This window comes from Pipistrellus hanaki (genome assembly GCF_964339955.1).
Source record: "Pipistrellus hanaki genome assembly, chromosome: 5".
NCBI classification, from domain to species: Eukaryota; Metazoa; Chordata; class Mammalia; order Chiroptera; family Vespertilionidae; genus Pipistrellus; species Pipistrellus hanaki.
Genome location: NC_140507.1, coordinates 51,176,883 through 51,192,884, shown reverse-complemented (window position 1 = coordinate 51,192,884; position 16,002 = coordinate 51,176,883). Strand labels below are relative to the sequence as shown.

Sequence of the window (16,002 nt, the reverse complement as noted above, 5' to 3'; positions counted from 1 at the left end):
GTCAAAAAAACAGCTAGCAGTTTTGATCTTACACATGCCTGTCCCCCTCCCGCCCCATGCCCTGTTCTCTCTATAACACCTTGTGCTGGGAAAGCATGGGCGGCAGGGAAACAATAGCACTGGCTGGCCACCCTGCGTGTGGCCTGTCTGCCGGCTGGATGGGACTTAGTAGTTCAACTTCATGGGTGGTAGCTGGTTGGCAGTGAACTTCACCTGTCAGCCACCACAGTGCGCATGTAAGTCCCAATGAACCAGTCTTTCGCAGCCAGTCCTCCGGGCTATTTCATTGGGGATCCAAGAACAATACCCTGAGGTTTTCTGGAACCTCGGCACATTGCATAACAAACCCAAATGTTCGTCAACTGGAGAATGGAAAAACAAACTGTGGAAAAGGTACTTTATGTTCTGAGCACATGGCAAACTAAAAAAAAAGAGTTATTGCTATAGCCATATTAGTATTGTCCTTCATAGTACCTAGTAATTATTGAGTAATCACCATATGCTCAGGACAGTGCTATGCACAGTGGCAGCCCAGATGTTCTTCTCTTTTTTTTTCTTTCTTTCTTTTTTTTTTTTTTTTTAAGAATTTTTTGTGAGTTTATTTGAGCCTAACTGTCGACATATGCCAGGAAGCAGAACCTCAACGGATTGAGATAATGCTCTGGAGAACGGCGGGTTACGTTTCTATATTTATACATTGCAACCAAAGGAAAGGGACGTAGGTGAGTTACATGAAATTCATTGGTGAGAGATTAGGCAGGTGGGACAAAGCAATTAGGCAGGTGGGGAAACCTCTGGGATGGGGTAAAATGTTAAATGATGGACATGAGCTTCTTTTACAGAGATGGATACAGGATACTCTTAACGTAATTAACAGTTGACAATTAACTTGATAACAATATCAATGAGGGAATGTCTTGAGGCCATTCTGGGGTAAAAAGGAAGTTACAAGTTACCCAGACATCTCACAGATATGTTATCTCAGATGGGCTCAGTAAGAGATCAAAGTTGATCTTTGTCGGGTAAAATATCTGGGACATGACTACTTACTATAACCTGTTAGATATTTAATTTTCAAATCATCTTTTGTGGTTATCTTAGGTCTCTGGGTTTGCAAGACTGCCACGCAGGCCTTCCCTGAGCTTGTCAGGTTAGCATGTGGCTCTTTTCTTTCACATTTCCCCCCTTTTGGTCATTAATCAATCCAAAGGATGCATTGATGACCAACCTTTTGGTTGGATCCAGATGTTCTTCTCAAACCTGCAGCCATGTTCATCTGTGCCTCGGAGACTGGGCTCTGAAATATTGTCCTGTTTGGACCACACTTCCCATGGGCTGCTCTGAGCCAGTGCCTGAACATGGCAGAGATACCAAAGCAGGCTCAGTCCTGGAGACAGCTGACTCCTTAGACAGGCAACTAAGGCCTCCCGAACAGCCTTGCCAAACCTTGATGTAGCCTGCACAGTGGTCTAGGATGCTCCTATCCAGTCTGCCTCACTCACAGGCTGACTGGCATTGTAGTCTGAAGGCTCTGCCCACCCTTCTATCTTCAATCACAGGGGGTTGGGGGGAGGGGAATCTAAAAAAATAATCCTTGGGTCTTTAATCCTGCCTCATACAATAAACCTATTATTTCAGTCAATGCTTGTAAAAACATAATTGTTCTGTGGTCATCTCCACTTTATAATTAGGAAAGCTGAGGTTTACAGAAGTCATAAACTCATCAGTGGTGGAAACAGGATTTGAACCCTTGTCTTTCTGTACCTAAAACCAACACTTTCAATCAGTGCATGAATAACACAAATTATAATGTGGATTGTTCCTTACTAAATATTTGTGGGTATTTTTATTTAGAAAAAAATGTTCTAGTGTAATAAATATCCACATACCTATTACGATTAATAAAAATGATTGGGTTGCCACATGAGCTCCTGAATTTTTAAAATATTTAAATAATACAACACTCCACTCAAACATTACAGATAGAATACCCAGGCCCAGGCCCATTGCCTTTCTGCCCCCCTCATCAGCAATCATTTTCATGATTTTGCTGTGTGCTCTTCCATTCCATATTTTATATAATTTAATAAATAAATTTGTATCCGTAAAAACATATTGTTCTGTGTGTTTCTAAATTACATTAATAGATGCATACTGTCTGTATGTAGTTGTTTTTTGTTTTTCTGAAGCCTGCTTTTTTTTCTTTTTTTATATTATTAGTTTTTCTTATGCTATCCTTTTTTAAGAAATGCCTTTATTGTTGAAAGTATTACAGATGTCCCATTCTGCCCCCCCATAGTCCTCCTTCACCCTGCTCCCACCCCGAGCCTTTACCGCACTGCTGTCTGTATCCAGGGGTTATGCATATATGCATATAAGTTCTTTGGTTCATCTCTTCCTGCCATCCCACCTCGGAAATGCGTTAGTCTGATGCATGCTTCAGTATCTCTGGACTGTCAGTTTATTTTGTTCATTAGATTCCACATGCAAGTGAGATCATGTGATACTTGTCTTTCTCTGACTGGCTTATTTCACTTAGCATAATACTCTCCAGATCCCACCATGCTATCTTAAAGGGTAAGAGATCCTTTTAATAGCTGCATAGTACTCCATGATGTAAGTGTGTCACAGTTTTTTATCTACTCATCTGCTGATGGGCACTCAGGTTGTTTCTAGGTCTTAGCTATTGTAAATAATGCTGCTATGAACAAAGGGGTGCATATAATCGTTCTGATTGGTGTTTCTGGCTTCTTAGGATATATTCCTAGAAGTAGGACCACTGGGTCAAATGGCAGATCCATATTTAATTTTTTTGAGGAAACTCCATACTGGTTTCCTGTATGCATTCCCACCAGCAGTGTACTAGGGTTCCTTTTTCTCCACATCCTTGCTAGCACTTGGGTTTGTTGATTTATTGATAATAGCCATTCTGGGGGCAGGGGTGTGAGGTGATACTTCATTGTTGTTTTAATTTGTATCTCTCTCATAAATTAGTGACATTGAGCATTTTTTCATGTCTATTGGCCATTTGTATGTCCTCTTTGGAGAAGTGTCTATTCAGGTCCTCTGCCCATTTTATAAAAATGTATTTTTATTGATTTCATTGAGGAAAGGAGAGGGAGAGGGAAATAGAAACATCAATGATGAGACAAAATCATTGATTGGCTGCCTCCTTCACACTCTTTATTGGGGATCAAGCCCCAAACCGAGGCATGTTAATTGAACCATGACCTCCTGGTTCACGGGTCGATGCTCAACCACTGAGCCACAATGGCCGGGCTATAAACTATATTTTTTTAAAAAAATAAATATTTATTGTTCAGATTATTACAAATGTTCTTCTCTTTTTATTCCTCCTCCATTGCTCCCCTCCACAGGGTTCCCACCCCACCCTTTGCCCTTTCCCCGCCCCCCATTGTCCTCATCCATAGGTGCAAAGTTTTTGTTCAGTCTCTAAACTATATTTTTAAGATTGGTTCATGTTACTAGCTCATTTTCCCTAATCAGTGATTCTCAACAGGAGGCAATTTTGCCTCCCTAGGGATGCTTGGCAGTAGCTAGAGATATTTTTGCTTACCATAATGGGAGAGGAAGAATAGGCATCAAGTGGGCAGAGGCCAGGTATGCCCCACAATGCCCAGGACAACCCTCCTAAAAAATAATTACCTAGTCTAAAAGGCCAGTGCCACGGTTAGGAAACCCTGATTTTTTTTTATTTTTTATTTTTTATTGATTTTTTACAGAGAGGATGAGAGAGGGAGAGAGAGTTAGGAACATCAATGAGAGAGAATCATCGATCAGCTGCCTCTTGCACACCCCCTACTGGGGATGTGCCCGCAACCAAGGTACATGCCTTTGACCAGAATCGAACCTGGGACCTTTCAGTCCGCAGGCCGACGCTCTATCCACTGAGCCAAACCGGTTTGGGCAGGAAACCCTGATTTAAACTAATGATTCTCCAAGTGTGGTCCCTAACCAGCAGCATCCGTGTCAGCATCACCTGAGAACCTATTAGAATGCAAATTCTAGGGCTATGCCTCTCTCCCAAAGAATCAGAAACTTGGGGTGTGGTGCTCAGCAATACATGGTTTAACAAACCCCATAATTCTTATGCACACTAAAGTGAGAACTACCGATCTATCAACTTTGAGTAATATTCAATTGTATGCAAACACCCCAATTAATGTATCCTAGGAACCACTTCACATTTATTATGAAAACAATATTCTCTGTATAGGACGCCTCTTTGTCTTCCTATACTATACCATTAAACAGGTATAGTATCAAAACATACCCTGTAACAAACTCAAACTGATAGTTTCATAGTAATAAACATCTACCTAATGCTTATCATGTACTTAGCATTATTCTAAATAATATTTTTCATCTTTTAATTACTTATAACAACCCCAGGAAGTAGGTGCCAATTTGCTCAAGGTCACACGACTAAATGTCTGACTGAGCCAGGCTTTGAACCGAGGCCCTCTAGGACTAGAGACTATTTCCTTAACTTTGCATATACTCCCACCAACACAGGCCATGTCATTTTGGCTTGATGTTCAGAGCTTAACGCATCCAAACATCTAACAAAAGAGGGTGTGAAAACCAGAAAGAAAAAAAAGGGTCTAGTAAATATGGAGCTAAATATGTGGCATGCTTCCACTAAGCACAGAACCCACATTTTATCTAAAATACTTCAAAGCACTGCTCCAGCCACATATACAGGCATGCCCCACAATGCCCAGGTTTATTTGTAACACTGAAGTGTGAGCCTCCATATATTGGGTCGGCAGCTAAGTAATTGCGGATTTTTTAAAGAAAATCAAAGACAATTTTTTCATGGAACTAAATAACTTTATTCTGTAATGTATTGCCCATTTTGATCAATGACCTTTTGCCATCTTTCAGGCAGCATCATAATCCCACGTTCAAAAAACTTCTGGTTTTTATTAGCAAAAAACTGAATCAGGTACGATTTGACATCATCATCATTATTGAAATTTTTACCATTCAAGGAGTTTTGTAAAGATCGAAACAAAAAGTAATCAGATGGTGCAAGGTCAGGACTATATGGTGGATGTGGCAAAACATCCCAACCAAGCTCCATTAATTTTTGCCGAGTGACCAAAGATGTGTGTGGCCTTGCATTGTCATGATGGAATACAACACCTTTTCGATTTGTCAATTCGGGCCGCTTTTCTTCAACTGCATTGTTTAATTTCGTTAGTTGTTCAATGTAGACATCAGAATTGATGGTTCGGTTGGGTGGTAAGAGTTCAAAGTAGACAATTCCTTTGTAATCCCACCAAACTGATAACAAAACCTTCTTTTGATGAATATCAGCTTTTGATGTTGTTTGAGTTGGTTCACCTGGCCTGCTCCACGATCTTTTCCGCTTGATATTGTTGTAAACAACCCATTTTTCATCGCCAGTTATCAGTCGTTTTAAAAATGGATCATTTCCATTACGTTTCTTTAGCAAATCGCAGCTGCTAATGCTTTGCGTTAACTGTGATTCTTTCAGTTCGTGAGGAACCCATGTATCGAGTTTTTAAACATAGCCAAGTTGTTTTAAGTGATTTTCAATGCATGTATGTGATACATGAAGCTTCTCTGCAATCTCACGTGTTGTACTGTGACAGTCCGAATTGATTATTGCTTTGATTAGGGCGTCATCAACTTAAACGACCAGAGCGTTTTTCATCCTTGAGTGAAAAATCACCAGAACGAAATTTGGCAAACCAATTTTGACACTGCCGTTCTTTTAAGGCTTCGTCACCATAAACAGCACATAACTTTTTATGAGCTTGAGATGCGTTTTTCCCTTTGAGGAAATAAAAAAGCAAAATATGACGAAAATGTTCCTTTTGATTTTCCATTTTTTAAGGAACGCCAAACGAAAACTACAAAACAGATCAAAAAACTTTTTTTTACTGATTAACAGCTGAATAGCCAACTATCAAATAACAAAATGTGTTTTACATTTGTACTACGTCTGCAAACCTAAAAATTCAACTGAAGCCATATGTGTGTGAAACCCGCAATTACTTAGTTGCCGACCCAATAGAATTTGCAGGGATAATCTGGCTTCTCAACACTCTTTGGGGGTGGTTAAAATCAGGATTGGGAATTACCTTGAGTTCTGATCTAAGCAAACAAACAAAACAAAAAAATAGATGCTACAACATTAATGGTATTTTTTAAAGCCCAAAAGAAAATATCTTAATGGTGACCTGTAAACATTTACTGTGGTATTTAAAAAAATATATTTTGTTGATTTTTTTTTTACAGAGATGAAGGGAGTGGGAAGAGAGTTAGAAACATCCATCAGCTGCCTCCTACAAACCTCCCACTGGGAATGTGCCCACAACCAAGGTATATGCCCCTGACCGGAATCGAACCTGGGACCCTTCAGTCCGCAGGTCGGCACTCTATCCATTGAGCCAAATCAGTTAGGGCCATTTACTGTGGTTTTAAGTCTTCTCGAGAGTCACATTCTATTTTGATTTAATATGAAAAGTTCACTGACTTCCATCCTAAAATATTTAGGATGCCACTAGCTGCAGACACATCAGAAGGAGGAGCTATTGACCTTTTGGGTGGCACAATTCTTCATTACGCAGAACTTGCCTGCACATTGTAAGAAGTTTAAATATCCCTGCTCCTTACCACTAATCACCAGGAGTGCTATCACTCATGGGACAACCAAAAATGCTCTTACACATTTCTTTTTTTAATATATTGTATTGATTTTTTTTACAGAGAGGAAGGGAGAGGGAGAGAGAGCTAGAAACATCGATGAGAGAGAAACATTGACCAGCTGCCTCCTGCACACCCCCTACTGGGGATGTGCCCACAACCAATGTACATGCCCTTGACCTGAGACCTTTCAGTCTGCAGACCAGCCCTCTATCCACTGAGCCAAACCAGTCTCGGCTCTTACATATTTCTGAATATACCCTAATGCAATGGTTGGCAAACCAAGGCTTGCGAGCCACATGCGGCTCTTTAGCCCCTTGAGTGTTGCTCTTCCACAAAATACCACGGCCTGGGCAAGTCTATTTTGAAGAAGTGGCGTTAGAAGAAGTTTAAAGAATTTGGCTCTCAAAAGAAATTTCAGTCGTTATACTGTTGATATTTGGCTCTGCTGACTAATGAGTTTGCCGACCACTGCCCTAATGCCTTGATACTCAAATGTGGCCCTTGGGCCAGCAGCATCGCTGTCACCTGTTAGGAATGAGAAAGAGAGGGCCCAACCCAAACCTGGAGAACCAGAAGCTGCCTTTTAACAGGCTCTTAGGTGATCTGTAAACACACTCAAGTCTGAGAAGCAGGGTATGACCATGTGTGGAGATCCATTTCCCTAGAGAAACTCTGCCTATGCATATCAGGAGGCACGCACAAAAGTGCTCAGACTAACGATGATAACCATTTCACAAGGCAGTTCCACTTTTGATTGGAAATCAAACTTAGAGCATTTCTGAAAAATGAAGCTGGCAATCAATGGGATGCAGAGTCAAATGTTCAATGAGCACAGGCCCACCAAAATTGTTTGCACCATTCAAAGCAACCTTTCCTATAGTCAGTTGCCCGGGTATATAGAAAGCAATGCCCTGCTTTTTTGTTTAAACACGTTTGTGTTGGGTTTCAGTTACATGCAATGAAAGAGCCGTAGGAAGACACAGTCAGGCAAGACTATGAAGAGTCTCAGAGGCCAGGCTGAAGAACACGACCAGGTATTCTCAACTAGGGGTCTGACTAGGTGGCTGAAGTCCTGGATCCTTTCACCTTTTAGGTAAACATGGAACCTGAGGTGGCCGGAGACCCCAGCTGGTCAACTGTGGCTCAGAACAACGCAGCTCATTTATCCTGGTGTGCTAGTGATCATTTGTAAGTGTGCCTTGATGAAAAAAAAAAAACACCAGAAATTATTATTGTTGGCAATGGGAAACCACTGGCAGTCAGTTTGTTTTTATTTTAAATTGTGGTTAAAATACACATAACCTAAAAATTTACCATCCTAACCATCTTTAAGTACACAGCTCAGTAATATTAAGTACATTCACATCATTGTGCAACTAATCACCAGAACTTTTTTTTTCACATTGCAAAATTAAACTCTGTTAGTTAAATGACATTCTCTTTTCCCCCCGCCCCCTGCCCCCATTTTTCTCCTCTTCCTCCACCCCTGGCAACTTCCATTCTACTTTTTGTCTCTATGAATTTGACTACTCTGGAACCTTATAAAAGGGGAATCATAGAATATTTGTCTTTTTGTGACTGGTTTATTTCACTTACCACAAATTCTTCCAGGTTCACCCACGTTGTAGCATGTGTCAGAGCTATTACAAGTGATTTTTTTTAAAGGGCAGGATTAAGGTTTCCCTCCTATAAAATAATTTCAGCAGGCAGCATCCTCATGGTTACAGCAGGACGTGTTTGTGTAGAAGAAGCAGATTGGGATGAACTCTATGCCCGATGTGATACATTTCCCGTGGTAGAAATATGCCTGGTTTGTTTCCATTGAACCCAGGAGTCTCCAAATGGATACAATAGTAAGTAATCATATTTTCTTAGAAGAAACTTCAGTCTTGCGGTTCTATTCAAGTCAAGTAGAAATTTCCTGATAGTTTTCATGAAAGAGCCTGAAAAAAAAAAGAAAAAAAAAAAACCTGCTTAACCAGAAAGCTGTCAGGTGTCCAATTTATCCTGCTCACTGGCTTCTATATTTGATAGGACATGGTAACTGTCGGAATCAAAACTGAATGACTCAAAACACAGAACAAAGTTTGATTCAGAATCTATTTGGTTGATTTTTGCTTATTACTATTTGTAACCTTACCCTTTAAAAATATGTATTGCATTATTTTCCACCCATTAAAGGGCTAATTTTATTCCCTTTTCATCATTAAGAGAATAGAATTTTCTCAATTCAGGATTCACAGTTAATTCACTTGTCTTTAGAGCCATGGAGACAGTTATCTGTAAGTGCTAACGAAGTGGTCTTAAAAGAGATTGTTGCCAATTTTTTTCTTTTTAAAAAATGTATTAATTTTTAGACAGCGAGAAAGAGAGAAACACTGCTTTGTTGTTCCACTTGTTCATGCATGCTTTGGTGCTCCTTGTCACATGTGCCCTGTGTGGGAATTAAACCCACAACCTCGGGGTATCTGGACAACACTCTAACCAGGTCACTGTTTTTTGGTTTGTTTTAGTTTGTTTTCTGGCTGATTGGCTGGTTGGTTATTGCTCTGTCATAAAGTGATAAAGTGGTAAGATAAGAGAAGGCATTTCTCTGTCTGGAGAGGGAAATTCTTCCCATTGACTTCATCTTTATCTACAAGCTCTCCTATGTTTATTTTTCTTCCCATTCATAAAATACATTAAAAAAATATCTAGCTCAAGCATCAAACAGACTGTCAAATTACAGCGGGAAGGTGAGGGAGCGGTGGGGGAGATAAGAGATCAGCCAAAAGACTTGTATGCATGCATTTAAGCATAACCAATGGACACAAAACTCCCGGAGGGGGGGATGCGGGGGGGGGGCGTGACAGCATGTATGGGAGTGGGGTGGGGGGCAATGGTAAGATATGTACACATATAATACCTTAATTAAAAAAAAAAAGGGGGGGGGGCGGAATCTAGCCCAGCAGTGTGGCTCAGTGGTTGAGTGTTGACCTATAAACCAGGAGGTCACAGTTCGATTTCTGCTCAGGGTACATGCCGGGTTGCAGGCTCCATCCCCAATGGGGGGGAGGGGGTGCAGGAGGCAGCCAATTGATGATCCTCTCTCATCATTGATGTTTCTATCTCTCTGTCCCTCTGCCTTCCCCTCTGAAATCAATAAAAAATATTTTTAAAAATATATCTATCATGGATTTAAAAGAGTATTAAGAAATAGTTTGCTAAACTATTTGCTAAGCAATTACCATTAAAAAAAAAAAAAAAAACTGAATAGAGTTCAGTGCTCCAAAAGCACTTACTATAATTCCTGCCATCATTTTTGGAAACATGATTATTTTATCATTTATAAAATAATTGAACTTGTTAGATTTCAGTGTGCATTAGAGCATAGTCAATTCAAATCATACTATGAGGTACAGTTTTATATTTGCAACTTTGAATAGGTATTTTAAATTCTGTCCTTAATGTTTATTAATTATTATAATTTTTGCTACACTTCCTTTTATTTAAATATTTCCTAAAGTTCTAGAACTTGTAAAAGCAATATATTAAGAAAAAGCCATCCTTAATATAAACTTTAAAAATATTCCTGTCCAGGATCTTTATGTGTAATGACTCATCATTAAGCTAGAAATTTTAATTTATTAAATATAATTGGTAAAGTAATTTTTCCCAAGTTTCATTATTCAGTTGCTTCTAAACCTTTTGTGGAGCCCTAACTGATTTGGCTCAGTGGATAGAGCATCGGCCTGTGGACTGAAGAATCCCAGGTTCAATTCCAATCTAGGGCATGTACCTTGGTTGTGGGCACATCCCCAGAGGGGGTGTGCAGGAGTCTGCTGATTGATGTTTCTCTCTCATCGATGTTTCCAACTCTCTATTTCTCTCCCTTCCTCTCTGTAAAAAATCAATAAAACATATTTTTTAAAAAATAAAAATACACATTTTGTGGGGGGAAAGGAGTATAATATAAGCATATATGTGTGTGCATGTGTGTGTGTATGTAATAAAGATTTTATACAGCATGGGAAACATAATAATAATACTTAAAACTATATGAAACTTTAAGTTTATGGTGTTTTCACAGAGTAAGTGATGAGAACTTATTGGGATTTCTCAAAATAATTTCAAAACATTTCTTGCTGGATTCATTGCTGTTCAAAGATATGTAGCATCTGCCAAATTTAGATTAAGAATGTTGGGACTGCCGAGACCAGTTTGGCTCAGTGGATAGAGTGTCAGCCTGCGGACTGAAGGGTCCCAGGTTGGATTCTGGTCAATGGCATGTACCTTGGTTGCAGACACATCCCCAGTACAAGAGGCAGCTAATCGATGATTCTCTCTCATCGATGTTTCTAACTCTCTATTCCTCTCTCTTCCTCTCTGTAAAAAATCAATAAAATATATATTTTTTTAAAAAGAATGTTGGGACTATCAAAAGGAAAAACTTTACTACGAAGATATTAAAACACAGGAGGGACTTGTGTTTCCACAAAAGATGGAGTAACAGTGGCCAGATTCATTCTGCCTGAAACACACCTCATACCTCCTAAGAAAAACAAAGACAAAATTTAACAACAGTTTTCAAGGCAATAAGGGAGAATGATCGCTAGAAGATGGGAAACAAGCAAGGGGAATCCTATGATTGCTGCTTGTGGGCGTGGCTTATGGAGTGTAATGATGGTTAATTTGCATATTACTATTTTATTATGTAGGATATATAAATATATATTTTAATAAATTAATAAATAATGTATTTTAATAAATTAAATATATATATGAATGACTAATATGCAAAATGCACCTTGTGAGTTCAATCTGAAGACTGGAGTACAATGGCTTGCTATGACGTGTGCTGACCACCAGGGGGCTGCACAGAATGAAGGAAGGTCCTGATTGGCCCTGATCACCGACCAGGCCTAGGGACCCTAACCATGCACAAATTTCATACACTGGACCTCTAGTATATTATATAACGCCTTAATAAAACTAGGATCTCCCTATACTCATATATTATTTGGATTTTTTTTTTTTTTTTTTTTTTTTTTTTTTACATTTTCTAATGATCATTTCTCCTACCCTTTAATAGTCGCATTCTATTTCTTTGTATGAACATACCACAAATCATTTAGGCAACTCCCCATCATTGGACATTTTGGTTATTCCAGGTTTTTTTGTGGGGGGTTTTGTTCGTTTGTTTTTGTTTTTTACAAGGCAAACCCAGATTACTGGGATATGGGGACAAGTAAGCAAGTCCCATAGGGATCATCAATTTGCAAACATTTTTGTGCTCCACGCATTATTTATGATAGGGTTCTCTTGTTGTTTTGTTTTCGGTGGTGGGGTGGGCGATGGATGGAGGAGGGAGGGAGCGTGGAGGGGTAGAAGTAGAAACGATGTGCTCCACCTAGTTCAAGGAGAACCCAGGTGGGGAGGCATTCCCTGTAACCCCGCCCTTGGCCATTGATCTCCCACTGTCTGCTGAGCTGCACTGCACCCCTGTGGCCAAACAGTGGCACTGCAGCAAAGGAGCACCAGATGGCAGTGCTTTGGGGAAAGCCATTTGTATTCATTTCTGGACTAATTTTTGCAATCCAATTTAAAACTGTAATTTTTTTCCCCCTCAACTCACAAATAGAACATGCACAAGCTCAATTTGATATAATGTGTGGGATTTAGGTCTGTAATAGCCCTGAGCACTTGAATAAAAATAAACTTACCACTTATGTCTCCTGTGCTTTTCTTTAGTTTCACCTGGTCACTGCCCTTAGGCACTGTCCTCTAGCCATAAGGAACTACGTGCAAGTCCCCAAATGGGCCAGGTTTGCCGGATTTCACACAGGCCAAGCAAACGCCACACTGCCTCTCTCTCTTTGACTTCTAAATCTCAATTCAGAGTTGGACTCATTTTAATGTCCTAAGATGGAGAAGATTGTTGATCTGTGCTAGGAGCTCCCTCAGCTCCAAACAGTAATTCCTGTAAACTCGCCTCTCCCCCTTCCTGGACCACAGGGTCCTTGTTTTGTCCACCACTTTCCTTGACTTGGAGATAGTCTCAAACAGAACGTAGAAATCTAGTATGTTCAAAACAGGAAAGCACGTGAACATGGATAGTATAGTATAGTATAGTATAGTATAGTATAGTATAGTATAGTATATTCTCTCAATTAAGTTTCTCTGTACTCAATTCTGCCAATATTTATGGGATGACTACTCTGTCCTCTAATCCTCACTAATAGCATGGGAAGGGCAGAAGGAGGGGAGAAAAGCTATGAGATGAGGAATTGATATCTCCTGAAATTAACTTTGCACAATTTATTATTCCTGCATAGACAAAGCTTGAGGTGTTGAGGTCCAATATCTGGACCTCACTTGAGAAGTTCGGTTCAGGCATGCATATTTTTAAAAGTATTTTTGGCCACCTCCATGATTTCACTGTATAACTAAGGTTGTGAAAATTTGTCCCAGAGTAACTGTATCATTGTAGGAAGCTCCTGAGTCCAAGGTCTTAAACAGTGAGGCATAATGGCGGGAATTTCAGGTATGGTGGTGGAGCACTATTTGAGGACAGGAGCAATTTAAGAGGTCTGCTATTTTGCCTGCCCAGGATCCATTCTTCTTTTTTCTTCTAGGAGTACCTTGTTTTCCTTTGGAAAATCACTCCTTCCTTACTCTAAGTCCTTGCATTCGAGGTAGGGCTGATTTGCTCCCCCACTGCACACACACACACACACACACATACACACACACACACACACAGAGGCATACACACACAGTCCATCCACGCTCTGTATCTGCTCTTTTTTTTCAGCGTAAATTGCACTTGGATTCAGTCACATCTGAACCTTCAGACTGAACTTCTACCCTTAGACCAGTGTTTTCCAACCTTTTTTGGGCAAAGGCACACTTGTTTCATGAAAAAAATCACAAGGCACACCACCATTAGAAAATGTTAAAAAATTTAACTCTGTGCCTATATTGACTATATATAAAGTAATTCTCTTGAATAGGAATCAAATAAACACAAAGAAAGTATTTTATAATTACTTTATTATGAAATATTAAGTAAACAAAATAGTGAAAAATTATAAAATTCTTGTCTTGTCTGCACCTACGGCACACCAGGCAACATCTTGCGGCACACTAGTGTGCCGCGGAACAGCAGTTGAAAAACGCTGCCTTAGACTTTCGTTACTGAACCAGTCAATCCCCTGCCACTTTTTTTTTTTTTCCTAAATGAGATGAAGGTGGGTTTTGTCATTTGCAACCACAAGACCCAAAATTTCTAACACAGAAGCTTATGAGACTTTCAAATAAGTAGCTCTATACTCTTGTCTACTTATAGAAAAGGGATACATTAATCGATGGGTCCTGATATGTTGAAAATTTTTTCCCCCTGTTCTACCATAAGACATACTTTTTTGTTCTTCGCAGACATTAAGTTCATTAAACATGAAAAGCCCATTTATTTGGTCTAGGATTTTTAAAGCTGCCCACACATGTAAAATGGAGATAATGAGACTTATTTCACAGAACTGTTGAAAGTAAAATGCACTAACAGGTGTGAAATCATCTTATGCTGTACAAAACGTGGGGTGTTATTACCATGGGTATCATCATCATGATCATCATCTCTCATTTTCTATCAGCAAAGTTCCTGGATAGTTATTTACTGTTAGTAGTATTGATGGCTGTACAAATGCAAATGGTGATTGAACGAGTAAATGATGAAAACAGGAAATGTGACTCCTTTGAGGCGATCATCATCCCAGGATGTTGTAAAAGATCAATTGAAATGATGTATTCAAAGGTGCTTTGGAAACAAAAGTGCTGTGTGGTTAGAAGGTACTGTTACCTCAGCCCTGCAGGTCACTGAATCTTTGATGTTGTTCATTTGCATATATATTTTATTTCAGACCTTATTAATGTCTGATGCTTTTCATTTCATTTTAAAACAGAAAGCCCACAGGCTGTTTCATAGAGTGCAATCTTATACAATGAAGGGCTTTATCTTGGTTTTCTTTTTCTCCTGCCTCTATGGCATTTAACCACCGTGACAACCCACTCCTTCAAATTCTTTCCTCCCTTAGATTCAGTGACATTACATTTTTCAACTTCTTTTTGACCTTTTCAACTTCTTTTGGTCTCCTCTCTCTTTCCCTCCCAGCTCCAAACTCTGGGGATGTCCCCAAGGCTCTGATATCTCTATATCATTCATTCTCTCTCTCTCTCTCTCTCTCTCTCTCTCTCTCTCTCCTCTCTCTCTCTCTCTCTCTCTGTCTCTGTCTCTCCCCCTCCCTCCCTTCCCCCTCAGTTCCTGCTCTGGAGAATTCACCCATTCTCAGTTGTCTTGCATCAGCCCATAATTCCATCTCTCTACTATTTATTTCAACATGTACATCCTGCCACTATCTCACTTTCAATACTTTTAAAAGTTTCGCAATCTCCACAATTTCAATTGGCTGCCTTTCAAGTGTGCCAATTCAGTTGTTGACTTTGCCCTTGTTCCCACATGTCTGCCCTCATTACCGCTTCCCTCTCTTTCAAGGCCTTTTTCCTGGCTCCGAGTACCTTAGTGCCTTAGTGCCTTTCAGATTCAGTTCCTCTGCTCTCCCAAGCCCACCCACCAGCCCAGCCCTCATCATCCCCCTACTCATCCTCATAGCTAGTCCCTTCAGCTCTGCTCTCTCCAGTCCTGTCTGTCCTGTGGACTGCAGCTAACTCGATTTCCTAAAATGCCCCTTTGTGAGCTCATCTGAGTGCCCCCAGTACCTAGCACAGTTATAGCTCCTGATTGACTGTCATTCCCTTGCTCAGTGGAATTGTTTCAGTGTTTGTGTGTGTGTGTGTGTGTGTGTGTGTGTGTGTGTATGTGTGTGTGTGTGTGAGAGAGAGAGAGAGAGAGAGAGAGAGAGAGAGAGAAGTATTTCAGACTTCTTGCTTGACTAATTCTTTATAGTATGAATTATTCATCCCATCTTAATTCCAACCACTTCACATTTACTCAAGCCAATCTGGTTTTTCCTTTTATAAACTTACACCGCACTGATAATTAAGACCAAACTATTTAACAATCATTAACTCTCCACTATCAATATAATTTGTCTCCCTAACTAGATTATGATATCCTGAGAGTCCAAAACTCTATTAACCGGCCGCTAAAGAACACTCACTTGATCCATTCCCTACCAAAACATTCTTTTACCACAAATATTGCCTCCAAACCCACTAACATTTTTTAAGCCCAATGGTTCTCTTTATGTATTCATATTTGTTTTTTTATGTTTGGATCCATAACATATATTTACATAGCTCATA

General features: G+C 39.8%; 1 pseudogene across 1 annotated transcript in view; it reads right to left on the bottom strand.

Annotated features, from left to right (window-relative positions):
* Window positions 1-4,825: 4,825 nt before the first annotated feature.
* LOC311623129 (small ribosomal subunit protein eS27-like) overlaps window positions 4,826-16,002 on the bottom strand; it is a 249,116-nt pseudogene continuing 237,939 nt past the window's right edge. Inside the window, exon 2 of the transcript in view lies at window positions 4,826-5,903. The product of the transcript in view is annotated as a small ribosomal subunit protein eS27-like (transcript). The remainder of the gene's footprint in view (window positions 5,904-16,002) is intronic.